Source organism: Camelus dromedarius, chromosome 18 (genome assembly GCF_036321535.1).
Source record: "Camelus dromedarius isolate mCamDro1 chromosome 18, mCamDro1.pat, whole genome shotgun sequence".
Lineage (NCBI taxonomy): Eukaryota > Metazoa > Chordata > Mammalia > Artiodactyla > Camelidae > Camelus > Camelus dromedarius.
The window spans coordinates 14,735,309-14,761,157 of record NC_087453.1 but is presented as its reverse complement, the minus strand read 5'-3'; the positions used below and the strand labels follow the sequence as shown (position 1 = coordinate 14,761,157).

The 25,849-nt window shown below is 43.3% G+C and overlaps 1 long non-coding RNA gene across 1 annotated transcript in view; it reads left to right on the top strand.

Annotated features, from left to right (window-relative positions):
* Positions 1-18,777: 18,777 nt before the first annotated feature.
* Positions 18,778-25,849, top strand: part of LOC116147377 (uncharacterized) — a 307,447-nt gene continuing 300,375 nt past the window's right edge. Inside the window, exons 1-2 of the long non-coding RNA XR_004130907.2 lie at positions 18,778-19,179; positions 20,204-20,366. This is a non-coding gene — a long non-coding RNA (uncharacterized LOC116147377). The remainder of the gene's footprint in view (positions 19,180-20,203; positions 20,367-25,849) is intronic.

Here is a 25,849-nt window from a genome sequence, read left to right as displayed (position 1 = left end):
CACCGACCCCTTCTAAGCATGGCATCTCATCCCCACCTAATAGCCACACTCCCTGGATCATTTAAAATTTCACGTACTCCTCCCAAGCCCAGCCCCCTTTAGTGTTTATCACCCTCTGACACTTCTAGCATGTGTAGATGGGTAAGTAGATGTCCAGAGTAGGGATCCTAGAGCCAGACTGCCTGAGTTTGAATTCAGTTTGGGCATCTATTGTATTACTTACTTCGTGCCCTAATAAAATGGGGTTGATAATAGTGGTACTGTTACGGAAATGACAGGCCAGCCAAGAAACAAGCACCACTCGGACGGAGGGTTGGAGTACTCAGATTTATTACACCGGTGGGCTCAGAGGGGCTTCTGCTCCGAAGCTCTGAGCACCTCCATGACATGCACATGAGGTTTTATAGGGTTAATTACAAGTATGGGCTGTTAGCCAATAAGGTTCAAACAACAAAAAGCAAGGAATCAGTACACTGGAGCTTATCAATTCGTAACAGATCACGTTACTGACACTTGTTGAGCTTGGATTTACGAGTTAGCTTGTTAGTCCAGCTGGGCTTTTCTTTCACAGTACCTACTTCATAGAGTTATTATGACTAAACACTTGAGCAGTGGTTGGAAATTGTAAGTGCTCAAAAAGTGCTATTTAATATTATCATCCAGTTCTGACACTGGACTAGGACAAGGAGAGGACTACAGATAGGGTGGAGAAAGGCAGGGCCAGAGGCCTTCACCTGGGTGTGGACTCAGAGTGGAACATCTCAGAGACACCTGGACCATCTCCACTGGGCAGATTAACTTCCGGGTATCATTTCTCACATTCTTTTAGGTAACATTACCTTGTACAGTCTCACTCCTGCTCAAACCCCCAACAATTCATCCTCTAGACTCACTCTCAGCTGATGATTTTGTTTCTTGTTTCACTGTGAACATCCAAGTGATTAGAAAAGAACTTCAACAAGCGTCTATTTACTCTGTCCATATATTTACTCTATCCACAGGTAACTGCCTGTGCTCTTTCCAGGGTCAGCCTCCGCCTTATCACTAGATCCCATTCTTTCTTGCTTACTCAAGACCATCACTCCAGCAATTCTCCCTCTTTCCTGCATTATCATTTTTTTTCTCTCCTGGAACATTCCTATCAGCATAAAAATATGCTTTATTTTTTCATTGTAAAAAACAAGGCAAAACTCTCCTGATCTCACAACCCTTCCAGCTATTACCTTATTGCTTTGCTTCCATTTACAACAAAACTTGTTGAAAGAAGTTGTTGTTAATAATTGCTGTTCCCAATTCTTCTCCTCCTATTATCTCTTGAATCTACTCAGTTAGACTCTCACACTCACCACTCTGCCAAGACTGGATTATCACAACCACCAACTGCCTCCGTGTTGCTAAATCCAGTGGTCAAATCCAGTGGTCATCTTGCTTGACCATGAGTTGGAGAGAGGTTATCTCTTCACCAAATCTCTCTCTTTACCTCTGGGGCACCAGCTGGAGCATATTCCCCAAATTTATTTGTAGTTACATGTGGCCATGTGACTGGGTTCTGGCCAATGGAATGTGGGTGGAAGGGAGTTATGCAACTTCCAAGCCTGACTCATAAAAACATCTTGTACTGAATATTTGCTCCTCCAGATCCACTCCTCACCCTACTCCATGCTGTTATGTGCTTCTGGAGCCCAAACACTAGGGACTTTATCAATAAGCCTTCTGGTTTCTAGTTGGGTTGAGTCAAGGGGAGGTACCTGCTGGAGACCGGAGGGTAGGAGGAGGGTAAGGTCAGGGTATTTGTTCCCCTGGCTCCCTTCTGTGGGTTCCTTAAGTTGGCTGTTTTCCTCTACCAGAGCTTTAGTCTGGCACCTCTCCCCACATAGTTCTTTCTCTCTCCCGCTCCCACTAGCCATTTCTTACTTTTGTCTCTTCAGACTTGGAATGGTAACAGCTCCTTCTATCAACTGTCTCAGAAGGATAGGACTTGGTAGTTGGTAGTTTTCTTGTCCCTGCTCACAGCTTTATAGGTAGTCTTTTCGTTAAAGCTTTCTCAAATTACCCAACTTGAATGTGCCCTGTGTTTCTTGCCAGACTCTTACCAATACAGTTCCCATGCACCATCCTCACCTCCCATCCCCATTTACTGGCTGACATCGATACCCCTAGTGACCTTGAAAGCTACAAGCTGAAGTTGACTCAGCTCTATCAGCATGGGACCCTGCTTATCATCATGGAACAGAGAACTCCTTCTCCTTTCCTTTTATCCTTCTCCTCTGCTGCTAAAAATAATTTACATGGGTGAGAAATAAGCATATTGCCTCTGCCACTGAAATACGGGGATGCCTCTGTTACAGCAGCTGGTTCTGCTGGGACTAATACCCCTATCTGCAGTATTAGGCACAATATGCTCCTGGAAACACTTCCAGTGCTTATCTGCCACGACGTTGCATTCCCCTCGGTTTCCTTCTACTTCAATGACTGCTCTTTCTTCGTCTTCTGTGTTGCTTCTTCTGCTCCATCTAAATGTTGGATTTCCCCTGACTTCAGTCCCTGATACTCTTCTTTATCTCCATTTGCTTCCTGTGATGTCATCCAGTCCCAAGGCTCTAAACATCCCCAAATTTATATCTCCAACCCAGGCTTCTTCCAAGAACTGTTGGCTTGCATATCCAACTGCCTGCTTGTTATCCTCCTTTAAGTGTCTAACAGAAATATAACACATTCAAATCTAAATTTCAGACCTCTTCAAGATTTGCTCATCCTATAGCTTCTGCCAGGTCAGTAAACAGCAACTCCACGATTCCAGTTGCTCAGGCTAAAAATCTTGGAGTCATCCTTGATCCCTCCCTTTTTCTCTCACCCTACATTCAGTTCGTCCGCAAATCCTATCAGCTCTACCTTCAAAATATATTCAGAATCTAACCAAGATTCGCCACCTATGCTATCTAGGTCTCAGGAGGTGCCAGGCTTTGAGGAAGTCAAAAAATATGAATTAGAGCTATACTAACTGACATGGATAAAATCTCACATGGTTATACTGACCAAGAAAACAAGATGAAGAAAGTATTTTTCCCCCTTTCTGAAAATAATGACAAAATGCTATATAACACTTGTGTGCAAGTGTTAAGTAACTCTGAATATAAGCATGGGGGGAAGTGTGAAAGGTTATTATAGTAGGATTAGATTCACTCGTGAATGAAAACCCAAAGTAACAAGGCTTCAGTAAGACAGTCCCATTCTCTCTCATTTAAGGTCCAGATGCAGGCACTGTCTGGAGATGATGTGATTTTTCTCTTTCATAAAAACCTCTGGAACCCAGGCTCCTTCCAGCTTTCTCCTCTGCTGTTACTATAGAAAGTGACCTTCATCCTCAAAGTCCAGTCTACCTAGCTTCATCCTCAGACTTCATGTTCCAAGCAGTAGGACAGACAAAGGGGTTAGAGAAGGGGAAAGGATGCAGGTAAGCCATCTCTTAAGAAATGTTTCTGGATGCAACAACAAAACATGTTCATTGGTCAACCTCAAAACTTAGTCACTTGAACACATGTAGCTACAAGGGAGAATGGGAAACACTCTTTATTCTATGTCGCTATGGCACCTTCAAAATTTCTTGGCTTCATGCATACTTTCTTTCAGACAACTTCAGAACCAATCTTTCAAGTTCCAAATATAATCCCATAGTGATTTTCATTGAAACTATATTAAATTCATAAAATAATTCAGTGAAAACTAATCTTTGTACTATGAAATGTGTTATCTAATTTTTAAAGTTTCTTTTTTTAAAAACATTTTTTATTGAGTTATAGTTATTTTACAATGTTGTGTCAAATTCCAGTGTACAGCACAATTTTTCATAAAGCTTCTTTTTCTTTAGGAATATTTTATCATTTTCCTCATGTAAGTCATATATTTTGGTCATGGTCATATATACAGATTTCTATAGTTGTTACAATTATGAATGGAATTTCATTACATATACTCACTGGCTATTGGTAATATAGAATAAAGTCATAGATTTGTCTGTGTGTTTCTTATATTAAACCACTTTATTGACTTCTCTTATTAGTTCCAATAATGTTTTCATGGATTTTGTAGAAAGAAAAGAATACAGTCTGGACACAAAGATAATTTGCTATTTATTTTAATATTGATCCCTTTTATTTCTTTTTCTTAACTATGATGTTGCTCTGAGACTTCAGAAACATTTTGATTAGTAGCAATAATAGTGAGCATCTCGTTTAATGGAAACAATGTTTAATGTTTTACCATTAAGTTTGCTATTTGTGGCTTCTGATTTAAAAAAAAGTATCCTTAACCCTTCTGTTCTTTGCTTACTAAGGAATTTACCATCATTGTTGTCATTATTATCTGAAATAGATGTCACATTTTAGTTAATGTATTTGTGGCATATATTGAGATGATCACATGCTTTTTTCCTTTCATCATCTGATGTATTACAGAACGCTTGATTCAACCCTGATTATTTAATATTGAACCAATTATTCTTCCTGGAATAAACACTACGTAATCATGGTGCATAATTCTTTTAATATATTGCTGGGTATAACTTACTAATATTTTATTTAAGACTTTCATGTTTGTAAATGTCTAGTCATTTTATATTATTAAATGCACTGCATTTTTGTATTATAAATTACATCTTTTCCTATGCTGGTTTAAATATCTAGTTAAAATAACATAGAAATGATATTTTAAAATAAGATTTCCTAGAACTCATTCATAAAACCATCTGGGGCCCTGTTGCTTGTGGGCTTAGATTATTAACATTTTCCATTTTATTGATGGATTTTGGAATATCCTGGTATATAGGTTCTTTAGAATCAATTTTAGGAACTTATATTTTCAAGGAAAGCCGTTTTAGATAAATCTTTAGGTATATTAACATAAATTTTAACATAAAATTATCTAATAATTTTTAGTCCTTTATATACGGAGGTAAAGACCCTATTCCTTATACTCAGCATTGTGTTTTTGTTTTACCTTAGTTTTTCGCTCATGTTTGATAATATTTTAAAATTTTCTTCTGTTTTACCCCTTCTTTTTCAAAAAACCAGCTCTTAGTTTTACTTATTGTCTATATTTTTTGCTTTCTAATTTATTAATTTCTGTTTCTATCTTTAATAACTCCTCTCTCCTAAAATATCTGTGTTCTGCCCTCACACTTACTGATGGCTCTGCTGGGAGAATTCCAATTCATAAAATATTTTTTTCACAAAGGCATAAAAAAATTTTCCATTTTAATAACGAGATAAAGTTGTTCATATTAGCAATGTGTATAAAACCCAGTGACATCAAGCGTATGAGGAAAAGCCACTTTCAGACATCAATGATAGGAATGCATATTGATACAACCATTCTGGGAGGCAGTCTGGCAACATGTATGAAAGATTTAAGTGGGTATGCACTTGAACAAACTATTCTACTTCCAGCAACTTATGCTTAGACAAATAACTAGACCAGTAGGTAGATATATATTTAAAAGGATATTCTTCAGAGTATTATTTCTAGTGGTGAAAATTAAGAGACAGAATAAACGTCCAGGGTTATTACTAGCATTTGGCATGTGCTTGATTTAGGTGAACAAATCAACAAACTAGTGAATATTTAAGTGTGCAGAAAGCGGATTAGGCATGTTTTCTACAAACCAACCAATCCACAGAGATATTTCAGAACATGAGTGTCTTCAAGGACTCTGGAAAAACATATGTAACCCCATTGTAAATCAGGGGTTGGTATGAGCTTAAAGAATTCCATCTACATGTGCAATATTGCTGTAAAAAAAAATTTTTCTTGTTATATCCAAGCCTTAAAAATACCTGTATACTTTTACCTAAAAAGACTACCTAGGGAGCTGTCTAGAAGGAATTAATCAGAGATGTAGATAAAAATAAAAACTCACATTTGTTACACGGTTATTCCAAATAGCAAAAAAAAAAAAAAAAGGACTTGTTAGCACAGACTGCTTTGTGACATGTCAGTTATTGTGGGCACTGTCAAATTTGCTGTGTCATCTGTCTTTAGAGACACAGGCCAATTTAATTCAAAGACACCAGGACTGGGAGAAGGGATAGAGAGAGGGAGAGGGAGAAAGGTGGAGAGAGAAAGAGGGGAAAGGAGGAAAAAAAGAGGCAAGAATGGAGTCAGGGAGAGAGAGAAAAAGAAACAGGAACAGGGATGGAGACAGAACAAAGATAGCAATTCCTGGGGAGTTGCATGTGGTGAATAAATGTTTGTGGAATAAAGACTTGAAAGGGGAAAGAGCTGGAGATAGGAGTGGATTCAGAGGCGGGTCTCCAGCCCCCTGACCAGGATAGACCTCATTCATTCTGGAACACCCACCGTTAAGACCCTGGCAGCAGAGCAGGGAGGGAGGCAGGGAAGGCGCAGGGCTTTTGGCCAGGCTGCTGAGCCCCTGGGTGAGCAGGGCAGAGGGAGGAAGTCCCAGGGCTGCCTGGCTCTGTTGTGGGCTGGGGGAGCAGGGAAAACTCTCAGGTCTTAAGGGCTAAGTTATAAGACCCTCATTGTGAGTTTGGATGATATGCCTCCTCCATCTCCCATGAACTCCTGTTTGCTGTGGGAGTCACCTTACCGATTTTCGTTGGGAAATGCTGTGCCAGTGTTGTAGATGCCTTTGGATATTCTTGGGATGATTTTAGAATTTATCTTTCGATCATTTCAAGTTTGTCCTTTTATGCATGATTCAGGTCTAAGAGAGGAGGTATTTTATCCCTTTCCATCTCTTGGTGGATTGGGGTGTGTGTGTGTGTGTGTGGTGGATTATGTCTTCCCTAGTCTTCTCTGACTCAGAATTCCTGCTTCCCCTGAACGAGCTCAGTTTCAGGATCGTCTTGCCTTCTCATCCTGCCCTTCTCGTCTGCACTGCAGCATTGCATCCCAAGCAGCCTTTTCATTTGATTTCCCCTCACCCCAAACTGCACGCCCACAGTGTTCATGTGAGTAGCAGTCCTTACTGAAGGCTTGGTGCAACAGAGACATTCCTGCCACCCTGCGGCTCAGCCCCTTCTCCACCGCAAACTCCCAGCTTCTGCCTCTTCTTACCCCTCCAGCTTCCCTGCAGAAGCCCAATTCTCTCCCTTTGATGTGAAGAAACCATTTAAGTCTCCACCCTGTGCTCATCTCAGGGTCTAACTTTCACACCTGCAGCATCCTCACTGTGCTCTATAAACAAAGGGCCACACGCTCTTCCCATTTTTTTGGCAGCAAAGAACTAGCCAGCACTCTGAAATATGAGGCTGTCTTAGACTGAGTTTCCAGAAGCACACTGGAAGAAGAGGATTCACAGAAAAAATATTTATTTAAAAAACATTCTCAGAAAAAGACTGGTTGGGTGGGGGTGGGGGTGGGGGCGTGAAGTGGAACCTGGGAAGAAAGGAGGCTAAGGAAACATGACAGCAGCAGAGTCCCGAGGAGGGCAGCCCTGGCTCAATCCCTCGTGGGAACTCTGGAGACACTTTAGAATTACCCCCACCAGGGAACAAGAGAGCTGGAGGACTGCACCCCCACGTTTCCAGTCCTTTGTTAAGGGCTGGCCCTGGGGGACATAGACTCCCAGGCTCTCTACCAAGAGATGCAGGTGCAGGCTGCTGGGAGCGAATTCTCTAGGAGAGCCAGTGTGCACAGAAACAGTCCAGGGATCGTGGGGGCTCTGGGCACAGCACCAACAGTGTCTGCTTCGCAGCCTTTCCTTTCCCCTCCCTCACCCGTCTCTGTGAGGGAAAGGAAGTTGCATGGAGAACGATCTCCTCACTGATGGGAGTAATACCCGCCCCCGTGCCCCCCCCCCCCCCTTAGAAAGCAGAAGCAGCTGTCACTGAGGATGCGGTGTCGGCCTGTGTGGTACAATGGGAAGTAAATTTGGTTTCCATCTCTGGTGCCTGGCACAGAGCTACTAAAACCCTCGTACTTTCCTAAGTGATGGGTGTATCTTTCGTTATTCACAGCAAGTCCTTCCTTTGGCACCTGAGTTTAAGTGAAGAGGTGACTCAGAGTGGGGCCCCTGCATAGCCTCAGGACGGGGCTGGTCACTGGAAAGACCGAGGGCTTTCAGCCCCACCCACCCACCTGAGGGAAGGGGTTGCAGGCTGCAGACCAAGTTCTATAAAACTCTGAAACAGGGAGATCTGATGAGCTTCCGGGTGGGTGAACACATCCATTTGCAGGAAGGAAGGGCGGTGCACCCTAGATCCACAGGGACAGGAGCCCCTGAGTGCCAGACCCTGTCTGACTTCACCCTGGGTACCTCTTTGGCTGGCTGTTCATCTGTGATGATATCCTTTTTAATGAACTGATAAATGTCAGTAAATGTTTCCCTGAGCTTTGTGAGGTGTTCTAACAAATGATGGAACCTGAGGAGGAAGTTGTGGGAACCTCAGATTTACAGCCGGTCAGTCAGAGGAGAAGTGACAACCTGGACTCACATCTGAAGTTGGGGCAGTCTTGCGGGACTGAGCCCCTAACCCGGGGGACCTGGTGCCATCCCTAGGTAGACAGTGTCAGCACTGAGCTCAACGGCAGGACACCCCATCAGTATCTGCTGAGAGCTGGAGAGCTGCTCGGTGGTGCTGCAAACACTCCAGAATACAGCTCTTCTTCCTCCCATTTTCCAGCCCCTCTCATGATAGCTTCTCAGGATGACGGCAAGGCGCTCACGGTCAGAAGGAAACGATGAACACTTAACACCAAGTCCTGGGATCTGCCCTTCAGAACCTGCACATGGAACGCCTCAGGCCCCCTACCAGATGGGGCTTCCCAGGCCAGCTCTGAGTAACGCCCCCAACCCAGGTCGCACAGCCCTGGCTGCACAGGTGGAGACCGCTCTGTGCTCTTTCAGAAGCTGCCCCATCCGACTTTGGTTTGCTAGATGCCAAGGGCAAGTGGGCATCCTGTTAGAGACACAGCTCTCCTGTGGTAGCTCCCTCCCTGACACAGGAAACAAGGGAGCCGGGGTGGTTATTATCCAAGTCCTGGGTTTTTGGGACGGCCCTCTGACGGACGGTGAGAAATCTGCCGTTTCCCCCTACTTCGTGAGGTCAACCTCAGGGGTCAGAGTCATATCCACACTGACCCCTCGAGTCTGAGCAGGGCTGCTGGTGAACTCTGCAATCCTGGGCTGTCCCTCAAGAGCCCAGTGTTGCCTCCCCTGGGACTGACTCTCTTAACAGGGAGAATGAGGTGGGTGAGATGCATCTGGACCTTGGCCATCAATGCTTTTCCACTGGACCTCTGCTTGCTCCAGCCAAGCCCGATTCCCTTTCCTCATTGCACCAGCACCTTCCTATGCTGCTCTTTGCACAAACATCACTGGTCTGAACACACACACAGAATTCCTCTCTATTTTCCATGGAACGGAATACTGTGTCAGGTGGTTGGCCAGCCACAGGGAAGCTCTAAAACCAGAGGCTGCTGCAGACACCCGAGCGAGGCCCTGCAGGCTTCCTGCAGCTTCCTCTGCTCCTCCCCCCCCCCCAGGTACTTTCCACACTCCAACACCACTGCATTGTGGGGGTGGTGACATTGAAAACACGTGCATTTATTTCCACCTCCTCCCTAAAGCCTCCACATGATAGCAGAGAAATTACACCAGAAAAAGCCTACATCCTCAAGGACAAACAGAACTGGAGGGGATGGAGAAGCAGAGGGCAGAAGTCAAGAAAATTTTAGAAGCTGGAAAGAGTCAGTGGTTAGGGATTTAGAAGAGCAGAGAAGGCTGGAATTTAAACCTGAGAAGGGAGGTCATGCAGAATACGCAGCAGCAAGTGGATTCCTTGCTGCAGGACCCCAGCTGGAAGAGCCCTGAAGATGGGGATGAGGAGTGGGACTGAAAATAGGAGGTGCATCTTGGCTTGGTCTGTTTGACGAGCAATGAGACTCCCAGATTTCCACTCCGGCCCCCCACAACCAGATGGCTGTCCTCTCCCACAGCAGAAGATGATGGGAAGGTCAGATGAAGAGGTTCTGGATTCGGAGACACCAGGCACAGTTGAGAACACGGAACATCATGGGCAGTCAGTGAAAGTACCTGGAAGTGGCAAACACCCTGCTTGAGACAGGAGGGAAGGGGGCAGGGCACAACCATTGAAGGAATGACAGAGCAACTGACGACAAACTGGGCAGACCCAGGATAGTGGAGGATTCCTCTTCCAGTAGACCTCAAGCCTCCTGGCACACCCACTGGCACCATGACAGTTCCCAGGCTAATTGTAAAAGGCCAAAAGGTGGGCGGGGTTCAATTCCTGGAAATCCCAGTCCCTTCCCCAATATAGTTGGAATAGTCCTCCCACTTACTAGCATATGAAATTACCTGACCCGTAAAAACTAACCAGCCCCACACCTTGTGGCCGCTCTCCCTTCTGACTGAGACAGACCGCATTCTGTCTATGGAATGTGTATCTCTTAGGGCCCTTTGCCTTCTAAGATGGCCCACACTCTGTCTATGGACTGTGTATCTCCCTGAGTAAACTTACTTTCACTGTACTATGCCTTGCTCTTGAATTCTTTCCCACGTGAGACAAGAACCTATTCTCCGGCAACACATCCAGCAGCCGGAATGATGGTAGACAAGGTTACATCCTCTGGGAGGAAGAAGGGAAGAGTCTTCTGTGGGGAAGCTGACTAGCCCAAGAGAAAAGGCCTAGTAGCATTTGGTGTTTCCCAGTGAAACAGCTGGGCCCCTGCCTGATCACCCTACTGTGATGCCCGCCTGCAGACGAGCCCCACCCATACATCCAGGACTCAAAATCAGCATTTTGGTGCCTTTACTCTTAACCTGAGCCAAGAGCTAAGCGTCCCTTGACATGAGAGGGGAGGTTCAAACATGAAAGACAGAGACATAAATCTACCAATCACCCAACAAACAAACAGGGAATGCAGAAAGTCAAAGAAAATTGCAAGAAAATCCTAAACTCTGTTTGTGTTGGGGCAAGGGCAGGCTGCCCCATAGCATGCCTCAATGGCATATTGATTATTTTGAATTAAAGTTGAGAAACAGCTGGTGAAAAAAATATTAAAAAAAAACCTCTGACTCCCCTTTCCCTTTGAAAGCAGAAATACATCTCCCATGTGAAGGCATCCTATACCCTATACCAGGAGGAAAGAAAGCATCCTCATCACCAGAATCAGGGAATTCAAGCCTAAGAAAGCTTTATAAATAAACTGTTACTTATTCATTGTTCTGTTACCTTAAGCCCTTTTGATTTGTTAAATCTTCACAAATAATTGTTTCTTTGTCTAAAAATGATATATAAACAGCCTGCATTGGTCACTTTGAGGGGGTCCTATTGCTATGAGACCTCCATGCTCCCAAATTAATTTTTTTCTCCTGTTAATATGTCTTGTATCAATCTAATTATGAGAGCAGCCAAAAGAACTCAAGACGGATAAAGGGAGAAATTTCTCATTCCTCGACATTGCTATCTATAAAAATTATGAAAACAAAATAGTAAGTGATTAAAAGGAACATTCAGAGAATAAAAGTTTTAAAAAAATTCAAAACATGATAGCAGAAATTTTAAAGTCAACAGATGATTAGAGTATAATTTGAAGAATTCTCTGAGAGAGTAGAAGAAAACTACAAAGAAACAGCAAACAGGAGAGAAGAAGTAAGAAAATTCATGGTTCACCCAGAAGATTCAACAATGGACTGATGTAAGTTTCAGAGAAAAGAGAAAATGAGCGAAAGAAATGACCACACTAGTAGACATGATAGGAAGAAACGGGGAAACAACTTAATGCCTGTCCTTGGGAGAATAGATAAATGAACGGCAAGGATCTTCATACTGTGGGATGCTACACTGCAATGAAACGTTAATCAACAGTAGCTGTGAGCATAGATGACTCTTAGGAACAACGTGGAATGAGATGTGAGCCACAGAAGAAGGCTTCTGTGTGTGACGCCATTTCTATGATACTCAGTAGCAAGCAAAAGTTAACAAGGTATAGTTTAGCAACACATACATACGTAGTAAAACAATAAAGAAAAGCAAATGAATTAGAAGAAAAGTCACAAGGTTGGTTATGTGGCTGGTGGAGGGTGAAGGCATGAGGGCTGACCTAGGAAGGCAGGGCATGGGGTCAGAAAAAAGCACACAGGGAAGTTCCAGTTTGATAAAATCCTATTCCCTAGACTGGGTAGTGGGTTCATGGGTATTTATTTTACTACTTTACTTTATAACTTATGTTACTCATATTCTTATATGAGTAATGTTTCTCTTTCTCTCTCTGTCTCTGTCTGTCTGTCTCTCATACACACATAAACAATACAAGAAAATCTCCCTGAACTGGGGATATGAGTTCCAGATTTAATACAGCCTTAGAGTCCAATGCAATGAGGATAAAAAAAATCCTATGCTAAAGTAGATCTTCATGAAATTTCAGAACATGAGAGATAAAAGCAATGAGAGGAAAAAAAGCTCATATACAAAAACTGAGAGTCATATGGTGTTGGTTTTCTCATTAGCAAGACTGGAAGTAGAAGACAACAAACCTTCTGGAGTCTGAAGGAACAAGATTCTGATCTAGAATTCTAGACCCATTAAATGAGAGAGCAGAATTAAGATAAACTCAGACAAGTGAGGCCTTCAAAAATTTGTCTTTCATGCATCCCTTCTCAAAATGAGAGAACTGTGCTCCACCAAAAATGAGCCAGTATATCAAGAGAGAGGAAACCATGGAAACCGGGACACAGGGATTCCAAGACCTAAAAGAGACAAAAGGGAAAAAAAAGGATGCTAGTTGAGGGGAATTTCCCCCAAACAGCAGGAAGCAGGCACAGCACAGCCCAGTTTGGAGCAAGAGAAGAAAACTCCAGAAAACTTTCAGAGTTCTTCATGAAAAACATACAACTGACTGTTGCCTAATATTTAAGTGAACTGAGAACAGATTTACAGTTCTGAGCAAGTTTCAGGAATAATTACTGATTGGCACACAGAAAACTAAGCCCAAACAAAGATTCCATTTATTTACTCCAGGGAAAACCAAAAGTCATACAGGAGAGGACATGGAAATGCAATATACAGTGTGGCTCATGAGTATGTACTATTTACATAATCCTGGAAGTGCTGAATATTGATGGAACCAAAAATTGTGACATAACTGTACAGGGAGAATGAAGGCAGTGGAAGCGTGTTTGTGGGTGAGAGTGTGTGGAATTTAAGAGAATCAAATCTGTATCTTCTGGAGTTGTAAGTAAATGCGTAATTTCTAAAGTGAAAAGAATCAACCAAAACAGCAGGATAGGGAACACTCCCCAAGTCAGTTTGTGAGGCTCTCAAACCCTGAACCAAAACTAGACTAGGACTGACTGCAGAAAATTGGAATTTACAGCTGGCTTGACTCATAAGCAGAGATGTGAAAGTTTTAATTAATATTGAGCAAGGTGAATGTAGTAGCACCAAGCTGGTCTTATTTCAGTGATGCCAAGTCGTTCTAACCTAAAAAAAAAGTATTATTATAAATCATCACAACAATAGCTTAAAGGAGAAAAATCTACATCATTATCTTGATAGAAACAGAAAAAGCATTTGATAAAATTCAGCACTCATTTATGTTAAAAATAATCTTAGCCAACTAAGAGAAGAAAGAAATTTCTTTAACTTGATGAAAACTTTCTACCAATAATTTATAGCAAACAGAATACTTAAATGGTGAAGTATTAGAAACATTCCCTTTAAAATCAGGAAGATGCTGTATCAAGTCAACACGCTGTACACCTTAAATGTACACAATGATATATATCAAATATATTTCAATTAAAGAAATCAGGATATAATCTTTAAAAAAATCAGGAAGATAACAAGGGTGTCCTCTAACATCTTCATATACAAAGACAGTAAGACAAGAAGAAAGAAATGATATAAAGATTATAAAGGGAGAAAAAACCCTATCTTGTTCTAAAGGAACAAGCCTAGAATCCTAGAGCCAAATGCACAAATTTGAGAGAAGAATTAAGACAAGTTCAGACAAGACAGGTCTTAAAGATTGTATCTTCCACACATCCTATGTTAGTTTCTCATTGCTCCTATAACACATTGTCACAAACTTAGTGGCTTGAAACAACACAAATTTATTCTCTTACATTTCTGGAGGTCTGAAATTCGTCTCATGGGGGCTGTGTTCCTTCTTGGGGCTCTAGGGAAGGACCTGTTTTCTCATCTTTTCCAGCTTCTAAAGACCATCTGCCTTCCTTGGCTTGTGGTCCCTTCTGCCACCATCAAAGCCCAACACTCCAACCTTTGCTTCCATCATCACATCATTTCTCTCTGCCTCTGTCATCATACAGCCTTCACCATTTATAACATTTCTGTCTCCCTCTTAAAAGGACTCTTGTGATTACATTGGGCCCACGTGGATAATCCAGAAAAAAATCTCCCCATCTCAAGACCCTTAATTTAGTTACATCTACAAAGTCCATGTTGTCATATAAGGTAACATATTCACATGTTTAGGAGACTGAGACGTGGATATCTGGGATATGGATATTCAGCCTACTGCACATCACTTCCATGCAATCATTCACAGGTTATATGATTGTTTACATAGAAAAAGACAAAAGATAATTTACAAACAGATTATGAGAAATAATCTGCAAGTTTAGCAAGGTGATTCAATTGTTTTCCCATAGTTCAGACACAAAAAGTTGGAAAATATAATTTAAAAAATATTTACAGCATTAAGAAATGATAAAGTACTTTTCAATAAATCTAGCAAAAGATGTTTAAAACCTTTATGAAGAATTATTTAAAAAATAGAAAACTCTTACAGATGACCTAAATAAAGAGAAAAACATATTACAAACAGGGACAGAACAACTTAGTATCATGAAGATGTCAATTCTCCAAGGATATATAGATTTTATTTCAATTACAATAAAAATCCTGACGTTTCTTTGGTGACTCAACAAGCTGATTCTAAAATGGAAATGGAAATGGAAATGTACAAGAACAGGTAAGACACACAAGAAAAAGAAGAAGAAAGAGGGTAGTGAACTCATCCTAGCACACGACAAGACTTATAGTATGGTCATTAAGATACTGTGACACTGGAACAGGGGTAGATAGCTATATTACTGAACAGAATACAGAGCCCCAAAACACAGCCATAGATGAATGTCTGATATCTTCCACAGAGTCTCATTGCAGATCAATGAAGAAGGGACAGATTTTTCAAAAAATGGTGATGAGTAATTGGTTATTCATATAGGAAAGAATAAAATCAAACTGAAACTCTTTCTTGGACCAAATACAAAAATCCAAGTGAAATTCAAGAATCCAAGAAAAGAAAACTTTTAGAAGAAAGTATGAGAGCATGTCTTATGATCTAAACATTACAGCAAAGATTTAATCAACTACAAAAAGCACAGCCCATAAAGAAAAACGCACAAGTCAACATCATGAAAATTAAAAATGCCCGAGTACCAAAAGACATCATTAACGAGGTGAAAGAACAAACTATAGACTGAGAAAAAATATTTTCAATATACATCATTGACCAAGGATTCAAATCCAGAATATATAAATAACTCATAAATCAAAAATTAAAAACACTCAATAGAAAAATGAGTAAAAGATAAAGAGGTAAATCATAGAATGAAAAGCCAGAATGGCTAATAAATGCTTGAAAAGATGCTCAACCTCATTATTAATCAGGGAAATGCAAACTAAACCATAATGAGGTATCATTTCATATCCGGCAGATTGGGAAAATTAGAAAGTCTAGCAATTTCAAACGCTTGTGGCCACATGGAGAAATGGGAACCCTCCCATGCTGTTGAAATAAACATAAACTGCTACAAGCACTGTAGAGACCAGGGAGGCACTATCTAAAAATGAAGATGCATGTGTCCTTCAACCCAGCCATTTCACTCACATGTTTATGAATCACATAGAATGGCAAGGGAAAATACCTCCAGGTTCTCGCTCGTGTGCATGAGGCAGCATTTACAAGAATGTTCATTGCAACACTGTCTGCAATAATAAAAAAAAAAAAAGGAAACAATCCAAATGTCCATCAGCAGGACAAGGGTAAGTAAATTGAATAATCATATATTGACGATAAAAAATATTAAAAAGTTTGAGCCAGGGAGTAGTATGTATTATGCTTCTGGAAGATCGCCATTTTTAGGTGCTTTATCTCAGTGCTTTATAAAATATGGTCCTTCCTTGGACAAGGGCTGTGGGCTGGTGATCTAGTCTTCCATGAACTAAATATAGAATTGAGCTTGAGTGTTTGGAAACTTTCATAGCACTTTTAGAGTGATTTTAACTTATGGTGAATCTAATCATTAAACAAATGGGGCTAGTATTTTGTACTTTATAATTCATTAAAGTTTTATTTTTTCTAGAAATAAACTCTTATTTACAAAAGTATTGCTGTGCAATGAATTGAAAACAAGCAGCCAACAAACCATCCAAACTGGTCCTGAACAAATAGTTCGAGATTCAGGCTTGCTCTACCTTAATGACAACTGATATCTATGTGATTTTTTTTCTTTAATGTGTAGGGTTTTTTGTTTATTAGACATCTTGTGCTCTATTCCTAAAATAGTAATGTCCAGCCTGGTTATTAGGGAATTGTTTTGTTCGGGTCTGGATATTTGCCTGGCATATAAAGATGTGGCTATCCTCTGCATGTATTTTCCCCAGAGACACATGTAAATGTAGTTGTGATTTCCTGTTGGCAAACAGCAAGTCCTTAAATTTAGAATCAGGTAGCAAGGTGGATATACAGACATGTAATAAACTGGATTGCTTTCAAAGCAATAACTTTTCCAGTTAAGTATTAACCGACCAATTTGCTCTTTTCTTCACTGTATCAGCGCTAGAAAACACTAGATATGGTTTAAGGTATTTCATGGAACTTTTTACACAGCAAATGGACCAAAGGAAAGATATAATAAAACATAATCACTGTAAGAGAACAGAATCAAACCAAATCTCTTCTCCAGTGCTTGGCAGCACACTTCCTGAGAAGTTTCAGGCTGTGTGTGGTCTCCACCTGGGGCTCCAAAGCCTGCTTAATGGCCTGTGTGACAGAAGGAGCCAAGCCTACATGGGATTTTGCCTCTAAGATGCAGCACAGTAGGGACTTCTGATATGTCCAAACGTATGTTTTGGATCTCCTTTCCCCTCACCAAAAAACTCTTTTTTAAAAATTGTATTTTTGAAGTCAGATTACTTACTGATTTCCGGGGTCCTCTTACACCTGCCACTACTCACCGGAATTTTTTGAATATAATCTTTTAATCTCTCTGGAAGGCTAACAAAACATTGCCAATGCCTGCTTTTCCATCAGAAACCTGCAATTTCTTTCCATCATAATACTTTTTAAAAAACCTTTTCATCTCTAGGTTCATTGAAAACTTTTAACTTTTAACAATTCAGCGTCTTTGCCATGCATTCTTACTGTTTCTCATCTCATTCCTTTTATGTTTCTCAACATTCGTTTGCGTCTTTACAGGATCATCTACTTTCTCACCAGCGTGTCATTTTAGAATATTCTCAGCACTAGCATTTCACTTTGCTCTACAGTCTATTCTAAGGCTCTAAGAGGACAAACATGAGGTGGAAGGGTGAGGTGGAATGCGACAAAGCTAGCCCTTCCAGAACCTTGTACTCCCACCAGAAGTTTAAGCAGCAAACTCTCCGCCTCAATTTTTTTTTTTTTTTTTGGCTTCCCTAACGCAGTCCTAAACCACTGATTTTGGGGTTTAGCTGACGTCTGAAATCTTGATTCCAGGGGCACCAACCAGTGAAATTATGTGATGTATCTCTCCCCCACCAGGAACACCTGGCAAACCCAAAACAGGCAACTGTACTAATCGACGATTTGGGGGCTGCTCCACAAGCACATGAGGCAGGTCAGGATTCTGAGGATTTAGGCTGGGTAGGTTAAGAAATGAAACCAGAGGGGGCCAATAACGAGAATGCAGACGGGTCCTGGAACTTTCTTAGGCGACACGGTTATAGGGAAAAGAGGCCGAATGAGAACAGAGAGTGGAAAAAATCCCCAAAGATGAGGCGAACCGATAACTGATGACTAGTTTATCCAGTAAAGCTCTTAAGTAACTCCAGCGGCTCAGTGTAGCTGTTGCAGAGGCCAAGATACAGATGAGCACGACGAGGTCCTCTAAAGCCAAGTTCAAATATATGCAAATATGCGGTCAGTGCTGTGGTTGGTCGGCAGAGACGGCTCAGGGACTGAGGAGGTCAGTCCCCAAGTCGAGGCGGCGGCAGTGGGTCTGCGCATAGCTCAGGACACCTCCCCCGGCAGCCCGCGCGAAGCCAAAGCCCAAGCCAGGGCCCCAGGACAGCTGACCGCGCGGGTCATGTGACAAGCCCAGGCTAGCTCTAATTGGCCGCCAAATCTCGCTGCTCCTGCCCACTGTTTCCCAGAAATATATTTGGAAACTACCTTTCCCAGAGGGCCTAGAGGCGCGTATTTTTTCCTGGCTGATGGGGGCAGTGCCCGGTTTGCCCAGTGCCCGCTGGGACCTTGACAGGCGCCGGGAGGGCGAAATCTCCGGGTTTAAAACATCGCGCACTCTGGCGGCGGGGAAAGTGAGCCATCCGCCCGGCCCCGCCCTTTGCGCAGAGGCCTCTGGGAAACTTACTGACCGGCCGGGGCTTGCGTCTCCACCGTCCCTGGTGGTCGCGAGTGCGGTGGGAACTGGTGGGAAGAGAAGGGGCCTGGCGGGCCTTCGACACTGGCTCCTCCCAACCACCAGGTGGCGCTGCTCCGAGCATCTACCCTTCCACCTCCGGGTTATCCCCAGCGGGAATTTCCCTTCTACGCTGTAGTCCTGAGAATTCTCCAAGCTTAGCTTTCGACTAAGCAGTTTTTGGGGAAATCGGATGAGAAGTGGGGAACACTATTTCAAAAGAAACAAATGGTGACGGCCTCGAGTGACCCCCCAGCTCTTGCTGCTCATCGGACGCTTTATGAGGGTGCAGAGAATCATGGCGCCGCGCGTGTGGGGGATCCATTTTACGTCAGGACTTCCATCAGGCAGCGACTTCCGCCCTCGGGGAGCGTCTGCTGTTCTTGCAGCTTTTCTCAGAGGAACAGCTGGCCCTCGTTTGGGCCACCACGACCCTTCCCTTGCCTTATTGTTTCTGCCTTGGAGGACATTCGTTCTGCCCAGCTGCAGGGGTACTGTTCGCATTTTACGGAGGGGAGAACTGAGGGTGTGGTGGGTAAAGGCTGTTGCCCTGTGCAGGCAGTACGGCTAGTTCTGTAGTCAGTACGGTCAGGACTAATTCTAATTCTTGTCCCAAACCTGTTCTGTCCACTTCGTGTGATTTTAGTCTCCTTTTCTCAGTTTCCCTGCTACTGCCTTAGGTTCAGCCTCCATCACCCCGGTTTTTCGAACAGTCTCATTCATCCTATGTTTACTGAGACTGTGCTAAGTGCCAGGCATTGTGCTGGGTGCTGGGAACACGGTGTTGAATGGGCCAGACACGACCCCACTCTCACGGAGTTTACAGTCTAATGGGGGATGGGACCCTGGATCTTTCTGACCTCAAAAGTTGAGACCCCTAATACTCTGTCCCTGCCCCCCTTTTGGGCATTTTTACTGGCATAGACGTCTGAAAAGTTTAAGGATCTGACCTCCAAGTGCCCTTTATCTCAGATGGGTCATTTATACCTCTGAGGATATCAGATCTGGAACAGCCTTGGAGCTCTGCCCTTTCCAGAAACCAGTGACTTGTTTCACTCTCTGCCTGTATTTGAAGGGCCTGGAAGAACTGATAAGATGCAGAAAATCCAGGAAAGGGCCCATTTGGCCAGTGCTGTCCAATAGAACTCTCTGAGATGATTAAACTGCTCTATATCTGCGCTGTCTGATATGGTAATGTCTCAAGTTCTGCTTAGACAGTAGCTCCTGTCCCCTCAGTGTTCCCTTACTCTAGGCTGTTTCCAAGGCAGCTCAGCCTGAGACCACAGACCCCTGGGCTAAGTCTTCAAGGGTCCTCCAGATCCAAGCTTACCTTAGCTGCAGCTTGAGCCATTTCCAAGAACACACATCAGGATATAGACAGAAGGAATGTATATGGCTCCTGGATATGGCCAGTGCTTTTCTGATCTTGCCACCTCAGCGTCCTGCCCAGAGCCTGACCTAGAGCAGACACCAGGTTAACACTGTGGATGAATGAGCTTATCTTCTCTTCCCCAGGCTTGAGCTCTCTCAGGTAGTGCGATTGGCTTCTAGAATCCCTCCGTATCATTGTGGACTAATGGCTTTTGCTGTCCAGTGAAGTTTAACGAAACCAGTATGTCATAACCACCTCCTGCATCCTGACCCTTTGTGGGTGTGCCAAGGGGCAACTTCAGAACCAGTGAGTAACAATTCCTTGGAAACATGCTGGATCCAGCAATTTTTTGGTGTTTTTTGGTGACAATCTGATTTTTTTATTTTGAAACCCTGTATATGAAATGCAAGCCCATATGGACATCTAAGGCAGCGTGGTTCTGGGGAAAGAGGACTGGTCTCACAGTCATGCTGGACCTGTGACTAACAGGCTGTATGACCTTGGACAAGGTGTTCAGTGCCTCTGGGCCCTAGTTTTCTCAAACAAAAACATTAGACTCCAAGCTTCTTCCTATGGTTAATGTGAATGTTAAAAATGTTAACGTTAATGTTGAAAAATGGCTGGTCACATCTGCAGTCAACCCACATTATGAACCTTTCAGGTGATCTTTTGTCTGAATCAGGTTTATTTTCATTGTTTAGTTTTTTTTTTTTTTTAACCACGTTTCACTTAACCCTTCCATTGCTAGGAAGGACCCTGTTCATTTGCTAGGTCTTCACTATTTTTTGGCTTCTTTAGATTCCAAAAAATCATGTCAGATTCCAACCATTGAACCACCTAATCCTTTGCCCTGCCTGGAGTCTGTTTAAACCCCAGAAGTCTCAGTTCCTTGGCAAAGCACACAGTGTGTTTCTGGTCTCCTCTTCCATCCCGGCCACTTCCCACTTCCCTGGAAAAACAAATCTGAAAAATCAGTGTTTCTATTCTGGCTGTTACCCCTCTCACCACTAGATGGCACATACGTGCAAGTCATTGGTCTTTGGACACAAATTTTATGTTTATTATGTATTTATTCTCCACTCCAATCCACAAAAGCTTTGAGAGGAATTATATTAAAGTACAAAATATACAAAAGGATAAAGTGAAAAGATGAAGGGATTGGAGGGGATAGAGAACTAGAGAACTAGTGGAAGAGATAACTCCAAGGTGACCTTAGGTCAAGGAGATGGACGCCGGCAGAGGCTTACATGGTTGGCTCCGAGCTTCTGAAGAGCCAAAGCAAAGAGGGAAACATAAGTGGTGACAAAATTCCAGACTTTTACATGAGAAAAACGAAGTAGTTGTTCAGGAGAAGCACAGCTTTTCCTGACTCTTGAGATCACAGGGTCCTGTGGGTCCTCAAAGAGAGGGCACTGGCCGACAGTGAAACAAACACAAATGGCTAAATTGGAGCTGTTTCTATGATGTCCTTCTATGCAGACCTATGGCATGCTGCTAAAGCATGATTGTGGAAAGGCGGTTCTCTGGGGTTCAAACACCGGGTTTCCAGGACAGAGTGAATTTAGTGTTGTGTGCCTTTGTATTTTCTAACAGTGAAATTCGCATGCACCCCCTCCCCATGACAGGTGGAGTTGGGGGAGAGGAAGCTCTCCTTGGAGGCTGTCATGACTAGTCTCCAAGAGGGCCCCCAATGACCCCTGCTCCTGTTTTTCAGACCCTTGTGGATTCCATACCCACATCGTACCAGGGGGTGGTCTGTGTAACTAACAGAATAGGAGAAAAGTAATGGTATGTCACTTCTGAAATTAGGTTATAAGAGACAGTGCAGCTTCTCTCTTGGTCTCTCTCTGTCTTTCTACCAGATAATTTGCTCTGGGGAAAGCTAGCTGCCCTGTCACGAGGAGCCCTATGCAGAGACCCATGTAGCTAAGAACTGAGGCCCCCTGGCAACAGCCAGCATCAGCTTGCTAGCCATGTGTGGGAGGCACCCTGGCAGCAGATCCTCCAGCCTGAATCAAGTCTTCAGATGACTGTAGCCCCAACTGACACTTTGACTTGAAACCTTACGAGAGACTGTGAGCCAGACCATCAAGCTAAGTCAGTCCTTAGCTCTGTGAGATAATGAATGTTTGTTATTTTAAGCTGCTAATTCTGGAGGTTAATTTGTTACACAGTGATACAAAATTATTTAATGGCAACCAAAGGTGGCATCATGGATAATTTTATATACGTGGATCAGAGACAAAATACTTCAGATGCAATGTATAGGCTTTAAATCTGGCAGACAAGGACACCATTTAGGCTGTGTCTGTGGAAAAACAGAGGTAGGGGGACCCCCATAAAATGTCTGCAAGGGAGATTTCTCTGCAGAAAGATGGTAAGGACGAGGACCTCAACTGTCTTATTCACTGTGGCATCCTCCGTGCCTAGTGCAAGGCCTGGCACATAGTAGGATTTTTATAAATCTTTCTTCAATGAATGAATGAATGGCCATGAGTGAGTCATTCAGTTACCTGGGCGACCATCATTCATTGAGCTTCTACCATGTGCCGAGCGCATAATGTTGATTAAGTTCCATGGAACTTCTGTGTCCCGTATAGATTACATCCACCCCCCCCATGCCCCTCGCATTGTGCTCTCCCTCACTGTGTTTTCTCCTTGGAATTCTTTATCACTTTATCACTTTGGTAGAGACTTGCATGCACTTTAACTTCTATGCTAAAAACTTTCTCAAGGGACTAGTTTTCCAAGGTCATATGACAAGTCATTTCTGGTCACCATTTTTCCAATATGAGAACCAGACTTGCTCAGGACATTGGATTTATTTTGTGCAGTTTTGTCTTGGGGCCTGCCCTATTTCTTTCTTTCTTTCTTTCTTTTTTCCTTTCTTTTTGTTGAGAAATGACTTGAAATGGCTGATGCTAAGTAATGACAGTTCAATTTCCCCAAGACCACAACTATCTAGGGTCCATTTTGCCCCTTTCCTACTGACTTTGGTGCCAACGTTAACCAGATTTGACTGTCATAGGCATATCCTGGGGGTGGAGGAGAATCGAACAGCGATGTGCTTCAGACCCTTGTCCCACCAGTCTGTAAACAGACCTTCCTCCACGGCTGGCTCTGTTCCTCCTCCTCCTCTTGCTCCACCACCAGCACTGTCACCACACAGCCATTATTTATTGAGTGCCTCCTACATGCTCATCCCTGAGGTAGGCAGCTGCTACGTGCATTATTTAAATCTGTGCTGGTGACTGTGAATGCCTTGCCAATTTTGTTAGTCCAGGCCCTTTAAGGAGCAGAGACCAAACTGAGATTAACCATGCAAGGATTTTTACTAGGGGGGGATGCCTATGTGAAAGGAAATAGGGCAGGGACTAGAGAAGGCCAGAAGGGCTATCAGACCCCAAGTGAAAGAGAGAGGGAGGGAAGATTGGGTGCAAATGCCCCAGACCACCCTGCTTTTAGGAAGAGTTTAAGGAAGAGTCAGTCTAATAAAGGTTTGGCAAAGCCATCAGCGAGTCCTTGAGCCAAAGTTAGCCAGTGAAGGAGTCCCTTCTTTCTCTGGACTGTGTCTGACTTTGTACCCCATCAAACTCAGCTGTTGGTGGGGTGCAACCCCTGGAAGGCATGGCCAGCGGATTTCAAAGCACAGCTGCTAGTGTCCTCAGCTCCCTTCAGTAGGAAGTCCGTGGAAAAACATTTTTGTTGCCGCCACACCAATGTTTATTCTTCTTTCTTTGTATATAACAGAAGCCTGATTTATTTGGGGGTGGCTAAGACCTGAATCTGAAGAAAAAGATTTTAGTTCCCAGCATTGCTTGCAACTTGCTCTGTGACTATAATGCATGACTCCTGGTCATGCAACTTAAATAGGAGTGTCATGAAGACCTGCCAAAAATATGCTTTAGGGGGATCTGACACATCTGGGAGGTACATCCTTTCTTCCCTTCCCTCTGCCTGGACTATAGACAAAATGGCTGCAGCCTCAGCAGCCACTTTGTGCCAAGAGACAATATGTTGATAATGAAAGGACAGATGAATAGCAAGACAGATAGCAAGACTCTATGTCCCTAATGATTAGAAACCTCAAGTCATTTCTGGATTGCCTAGCTGCAGCTTTAACCCGAGAGAAAAATAAACCCTTTTGTTTAAGTCATTATCACTTTGTGTTATAAGCAGGTAAATCGAATCCTAATTGATATCGTAGCTCATCTGCACCACAACCCTACGCGGTGGGCATACTATACCCATTTTACCGACGAGGAAAATGAATCTTAGAATGGCCAAGTGTTAGAACCTAAAACAGAGGCCAGGGCGATGCTTATGATACTTTGAGCTGCAAGGAACAGAACAGTAATTCTCCATCTTCTCTAAAGATAAGAATTGCCTGGGGAACTTGCTAAATTCGCAGGTGGCCAGTCCTGCCCCCTGGAAATCCTCTTTCAATAGGTCCAAGTTAAGGCCTGAGAAGTTATTTTATCTCCAACAAGCAGTCCAGGCTGACTGTCTCTTCAGGGAAGAGTGTGAACCCCCATGTGGATGATGACCAATGACAGGCAGCTCCAATAGGAAGGAGGCAGAATTCTTCTGTGAGTATAAGAATCACGTGGGAGCTTGATGGACGCAGACTCTGGGCTCCACTTGCACAGATGTGGAGTCAGGTGCTCTTTTGTGGAACTTGGCGATTTGCACATTTCAGATGCTCCCCAGGTGCCCCTGATGCCTGTGGTTCACAGAGTCCTGCTTGCAGGACCCTGGCTTAATGGTGAGGCACACAGGCCTCGGCGTAGGACGAACCTGGGTTTGAGTCCTGATACTACCATTTATTGGCTGGATGACCTGTAGCTGGCTAATTATGCCCTCTGTGTCTCAGGTTTCATCATTTTCAAACTGAAGACGATGATAATAAGGCCTACCTCACAGAGTTGTTGTGGGGATTAAATGAGGTAATTTGTGTAAAGCTCTTAGCTTTGCATAAGCAAACTCTCAATAAATGGTGACTGTTACTATCATACCCCGTGCCTACGCCTTGCAAGCAGTATGGGCACAGAGTTCCGTTGCTATGGATGATTATACAAATTCCCAGGGAGCCGTGATTTGGCTGAGGATGGTGCAGGAAGCTGGGACTCCCACCTTCTCTCTCCAACTCATTCTGGCCTTGGGAGTGAGTCAGCAGCTGGTGCCCATGCAGGAGTGGAGTGAAGGCCTTCTTGGACATACCGCCAGGTTCCCCCAGGTGCTACCTGCCCCCCCCCTTCCCAGTATGCCAGATATCTACACATCTACACTCAGTGACTCCATTTTCTCACTTCCCATTCCCGCTTTAAGCCACTGCCATCTGGATTCTGCTGTCACTGCTTTACTGAAGTGACTCAGCCAGGGCACCAGTGGCTTCCACGCTGCCGAATCCAACGGTTATTTTAAAGTCTTCATCTCATTTGACAACCCCCCCTCCCCCCCACGGCATTTGACCCAGTGTCTCCTTTTTTCCTTCCAGGAACTTTGCCCTTTCGATTTCCACGACTCCACTGCTCTTTTTCTAAATCCGTGATCACTTCCTCCAGCCCTTGCCAAACTCCCTCTGTCCTAGTCTTCACACGGCTCTATTCTCTGCCCCTTTACACCTTTATTTGCCTCTACTTCCTTTTCACTGTTCCTTTGCTTCCTCTTACCAGAACCCACTATCATTGAACTCTTGTAAGTACCAGGTGAATTATCTGCCGCCTTAGGATATCTTGGTCTAATGCAACCTCTTCCTTCCTCCCTCCACGAGATGGCTTCAATCAGGC